Genomic DNA, 6,222 nt, shown 5'->3' on the forward strand with positions numbered 1-6,222 from the left:
GTAAGACAACATCTGTAACATATTGTAACTAGTTCTTTATTGTTATTCATACAGATTCAGAAGAATGTTTTGTGTGTTTATTCATGTGTGTAACTTTGGCTTTTACAAGACTTTTTTTTCTAAGAGATGTATTAAAAAGAACAAAGATATATTTGTACATGACAAGCATTCTAAATTTAAAAGCAAATTGAGTTGGGTTCTACTTCGCTTTTACTGTTCTTGGAATGTTTTTAATTTTATGGATATTATAATGTAACCTACTAGATTTGTCTGTTTAGTGAAAGAACAGAATTTCTCTAGAATATTAGGTAATCATGCCATGTGTTGAATTTGATTGTTTACAGCTATATAATTTAGTTTTTGGTGATGTGTTCTGTATATACCATGTATCATCTTGTATTATTTATTATAATTTCACAAAGTATTATTGCAAACCGCTCAGACTGATGTAGGGTGTGTGTGTGTGTGTGTGTGTGTGTGTGTGTGTGCGTGCAAAAGATAGAGAATGTGATTATCCTGGGGTCTCAACATTACAATGCCCACATTCCATTGTGGGAACCAGCAAATCAGAGTCATTCTTACTGGGTGAATTTGCATTTGTTGCATTCCCTTAAAAAATAATAATAATGTGTGCCTCTCTCTGCTGGAGCTCTCATTTTAACTGTTAATAAGTGGTGTTATCTAGCACTGATGTGGCTACTCCAGTATATGGTATAATTTATGATTTGCCCAGCTTTAACTGGTCCAGGACCTTGATGATGTGGAGTTACCAAAGTGAGATTGTGTTGCTTTCAAAGAGGCAGGGCTAGTCACTCTCTTGCTCTCCTGACGGCTATTCTGTTAATTTTTTTAAATTGTTTTTATTTTGTGAAAGTGTTTTAATTGATTTTATTTTATTTTTATACTGTAAATTGTATTATGTACACTGCCTAGAGCGATATATACCAGGCAGTAAATAAACATGAGAGAGGGCAGGGAGAGAGAGAGGTGGGCTGCTCCAGGATCTAGAAAGCCTATGACCCATTAACTCAGTACCATCTGGAACACTTTTAAATGGTCTGAAATGGCAAAGAAAGGCATTAACCTACATATTTCTCCATATTGGTCTTTTTATACAAGGTCACGCACACAACCTTGTTGGGGAGGGTGGGTGGATTGCAGAGAAGGCAGGACCTCGTCTGCCTTCCCCGACAGCCGCTGTCCTCCCCTCTGCCATGAGCGGCGGTGACACATGAGTGGTGGTGCCGCAAAGAGAGACACTGGGATTGGAGGACTTCCCCCATCCCTCACCCCAGGGTGCTCCAGGGCATGAGTGTCAGAGCAGCCGCCACACTTGGTGCGGCCGTTCCTCCCCCCTGGCTCAATGCCGGAAATAGCAGTGGGCCAGGGAGAAGCCCTTTAACCCAGCGCTGATTGCCCAGATGATCGCCGGCCTAAGAACCACAGGTCTGCTTAACATACGCTAAACGCTGGGTTTGTAAATTGGGTTTGGCCCAGGTTGGTGCTTCACACATGCAGCCTAATCCAGGCTGGGCTGCCGTAACCTGGGTTAGGCTGCATGTATGCATATCCTTGATGCCCTTCTGCTTCTTCTCTGTTCTGGCTATTCTCTAAGGAGCCAGCATGGTGTAGTGGTTAGAGTGCTGGACTAGGACCGGGGAGACCCGAGTTCAAATCCCCCTTCAGCCATGATACTAGCTGGGTGACTCTGGGCCAGTCACTTCTCTCTCAGCCTAACCTACTTCACAGGGTTGTTGTGAGGAGAAACTTAAGTATGTAGTACACCGCTCTGGGATCCGTGGAGGAAGAGTGGGATATAAATGTTAATAAATAAATAAATAAATAAAATAAAATAAAATAAAAATAAATATTATAAAAAACGTTCTTGAATAAAAGTTCTGCCTAAGAGGATCCATTTGCACCTAAGTTTTATTCAGGAGAGTGCCGTATTGTTTGGTTACATGTTTTCTTGAAAAGGCCTTCCATGTACAGATTGGCAACAAGAACCCAGAATCTTGGCTGGGTAGTCTCAGGGCTTAAAGCTGTTCCCTGCAGCTTGTGTTTATTTGGGTGGCAAACAAGTGGCCTTTTACAACTTGGTGGCAGGAGCTGTTGAGAAATGGTCCTTGTTAGCAAAAGCTTGGCCCAAGTGCTTTACTGCTGTGCACATGCACTCAGGAGTTTAGATAAGAATTATAGAGATTTAATATATTGCCCAATCCACAGACTCAAGGCGGTTGTACAAACAAGAATGATGGCTGACCTGATACAGAATAACTGTGGTAGCACTGATTGTGCAATTACTTGTTCACTGCAGCATCAGGACTGTCTTCGGGGTCCACAACAGGTTCGACACAATGTACAGCAATGCCGTACCACTCTGCATCATGTCAGATAATATAATATAATATAATATAATATAATATAATATAATATAATATAATATAATATAATATAATATAATATAATATCCTCTTACATAAGGGGAAATGAGCACATCAGAGACAAGGGTTGTAGTCTTGTCCCTGGTATGGTAGATTTGTAAAGACAGGATTATTATTAGTTTTAAACAAAGGGAAACATATAATCAAATATATAATTTCCGAAGTTGCAGTCTGAGTTGGTATAGTCCAGCAACAGGTAGATCACTTGAGGTGTCTGCTGATAATGTATCTTGCAATGCTGTGATCAGGGTTGTGGTAATAAGTCTTAAGGAAGAAGAACACTTAAACATGACACTTCTTCCACAGACTGGCAAGAGTGTAAGAGAAATGTCATAACATGCTGAGAAATGTGTGACAGAGTTAACTGCAACCTTATCACCAAGACCCCTCCCTGCAATTTTTTAAAAAGGCATTTGCCTCCACAGTGTGTGTTAATGAATGTTTATATCACTTCACTTCATATTTTGCTGTTTTAATTTTCCTGCTTGCAGTAATGTTACTACAATCTTGCTGATATTTTGCCACAGGTCACTTCCCATCTTGTCAACACCATGAAAGATGGTAAGATTTGCTAGCTTGCAAGAAGTTAAGGATTGTGGGCTTCATTCCAGGCTGTTCAGTCCTTTGCTGAAGCTGCCAGACAGGAAGCCAATTTTATTATTAACTATGACAAGAAATCCACACCCAAAGATTTTGCATCTTCCCTACCTCTCGATGACCTCCATCACTTGATCTTCAACCACCTTTGCCACCTCCATTCCCATCTATTGAGGCCCTTTCCCTCACAACCCTTGATTTCAAATTGCTCTACCTCCATCACCTTTCCTAACCTTGGTCTCTCCTTTCCAAGCCTCCTTACTTCTTTTACCAATCCTTCCCTATGTCTTTCTATTGGCCTCTTCTGGGCACTTTCCAGAATGCACACCATCACAGTGTCACAACGGGTTCCTTAAGCATACTTCTGTATTGCCTATGTTTTGACATCGCAGCCCCTACGTTGTAAGGAAGGTGCCGTTCATATTTCTGACGCCTTCTTTCAGATTTTATCATTGCATTATAATGCTACAAAGTTAGAAGTCCATTGCAAAACAATGGCTGTATTTGCCCGTTGTAGGAGGCTTATCCCTTACAATGGATCTCTAATGAGGTTTCAATTTGGCACCACAAAGCGTTGCAGTTCACACCGCTTTTTGCAGGGTAAGGCTCACAATCTGGAAAGTGCTCTGGAGTTCCTTCCTTCAGCCCATTGGTCAGTCTTCCTTCTGTGCTCACATTCAAGAAATGCAGGCCACTCCTAAAAGTGGCTAGTAGGCAGCCAATTTTGACCTACTCATTTGGACAGGATGTTTTTTTAAAATCTTCAAATGCCCCGAAACATTTATTATTTGTAATACAACTGTGCTGAGAATTTACTGGTCCTGTACAAGTAAACAGTAGATTACAAGGCTATTGGACCTGGCATGGATACTTCTGTTTCTCTTTGCACAGATTATGCAAGTAATTAAAGTCCTTGATTGGTTCATTTGTAAAAGGTCTGAACTCTAAGGCTGCAATCCTGTGCCCACTTAACCAGGGAGTTAAGTTCCACCGAACACAGTTGACTTATTTCTGAGTAAATGAAATATGCACAGGATTGCAGGAGCCTGTGCAGACTGCTTCACCTTGGGACTTTGCCACAGTTTACATCATACATTCCTTTGAAGGACAACGTATTTGAAGTTGGCTGAAGCCAGAGGCGTATCTAGTGAAAATAGCGCCTAGGGCAAGCACTGAAATTGTGCCCCCTGTCCAAACATCTGACACCCATCTTTCAGATAACTTTACTATAATATCAGTTGAAAAATATAAGTCAAGCTCATTAATCTTTTAAAATGTCAACAACTATTTAGCAGTGGACGTAGCCATACCAAAAAATGCTGGAAAACTACAAATTTCAGTATGCTGGGGCTCATGAAATACCCAAATACTATATGGAGGTGTATTTGGAAAACTAAACAGAAGTGCCTATCTAATTCTCTACGATGCATTGTAGCATCACTATTACATAAGTTTTAAAAATAAATGGAGAATTTGGCTTTCCCCAGATACTCTGAAAATAATTAAAGGATATGCAGAGTAAACTTTGTCTCTGCTTGGAATATATTCTACTATTTCAGAAAGACAGTTAAAATGAGAGAAAGAGAGCAAGAAACTCCCAGTGGGCCTTAATACTAAGGATTTCACACTGATTCAAAGACAAACTCACCATTAATAGCCATATTATTAAGACACCACATTTAACTCACTTATCATAAGAAGCAAAGTAAGAGCAAATGAATACAATCCTAGCTCATAAGCTTCAGCTCAGTATTCACAAGCCTTGATTCTCTGTACATAGTGCCAAACTGAATATGTGTACAGTGACTTATATTATATTATATTATATTAAATTATTTTTTTTAACCTGTAGCCCCTTTGGGGCGCTTCCTATAGGCTGGGGGGGGGGTGTCTGCAAAGGTTACCTCTCCCACCGACTAGGGCCTCGCAGAGACCATTTGAGCATGTGCATGCTCAAATGGCCTCTGCAAGGCCTGGCATGGCCTAGGGCCTCACAGAGGCCATTTGAGCATGTACAGTGGTCATTTGGTTTTTAGTGGCCATTTTTTTTTAAATTAATTTTAAGAATTTGTGCCCCCTTCAAGTGGTGCCCAGGGCACGTGCCCTGCCTGCCCTACCCTAGATACGCCCCTGGCTGAAGCAAAAGGTCCCAAACTGCTGCAGTTAGCAACAAATGACACAGATTTCACTGTTAGCAATTAGATGTTCTCTGACATTTGTATTGTCTGTACTCAACTCTGAAGGGGAAAGAGGTTCATTGTTCTGGTTGTGCTTATTTCCCACCTGCAGTTCTAATCTTCTCTTTGGAAAAACCACTTGTTCTTGGTTGCTGAGACAATGAATAGTGTGTGTCACAACAAAAGATTGGGATGTCAGAAGACGGACTAAACAGCAGGTGCAAATACAAAATAAATATTCCTTTTTCATCGGAATGCTTTTATAACTGAAAATGGGTAGAATGGGTAGAACCGTGTAAAGATACACAGTTATTGCTTAAAACAAATGTTTCCCTGGAGGTTTATTCACAGATTCAAGATAGCAACAGGCTACCACTAATACCCCTGATAACTGTGACTACCTGGAAGTGCATGAGTCTTTATAAATGTAACCCATTACCAGAGCTCCTGTGTTAAGGTGTTAAGTGATGTGGAAAATTACTTTCAGGGCTCACCCTGAACCCTTTACTAGCGTATTGTGTAACCATTATAAAGACCATACACACCTGATAGCAGGCAGACATTCCAGATACGAAGGGTTACAATAATGAAACCTGAAGGGCATCATGCAGACAACCTTTAAACAGTATTCATACTAATCCTGAACACCTTTGTTTAAGAAAGTCCCACTGAGGAACAATTTCATCTCGAAACAGGTTGTCAGAATAACTAGCCTTTTTTCAAAAGATTGCAGTTATTTGCAAAGAGTGTGGGGAGGCAAAACCGAGGCCCACTAAATGCCCTGGATATCGCCTTCTTATCACAGTTAATAAAACACAAAGCACAGTGGCCTACACCCAAGCAAAGAGTTGTGCTCAGGGAATACTTCTGTGTATGAACGGAGGGGCAATTTTTTGCAATCCCCTCTTCCCACCCACAACCCTCAGGATCAATCTTTTTGGAGCCAAAGGCAGCTGCAGATGATGATGATGATGATGATGATTACATTTATATCCCGCTCTTCC

Source organism: Hemicordylus capensis, chromosome 4, assembly GCF_027244095.1.
Source record: "Hemicordylus capensis ecotype Gifberg chromosome 4, rHemCap1.1.pri, whole genome shotgun sequence".
NCBI classification, from domain to species: Eukaryota; Metazoa; Chordata; class Lepidosauria; order Squamata; family Cordylidae; genus Hemicordylus; species Hemicordylus capensis.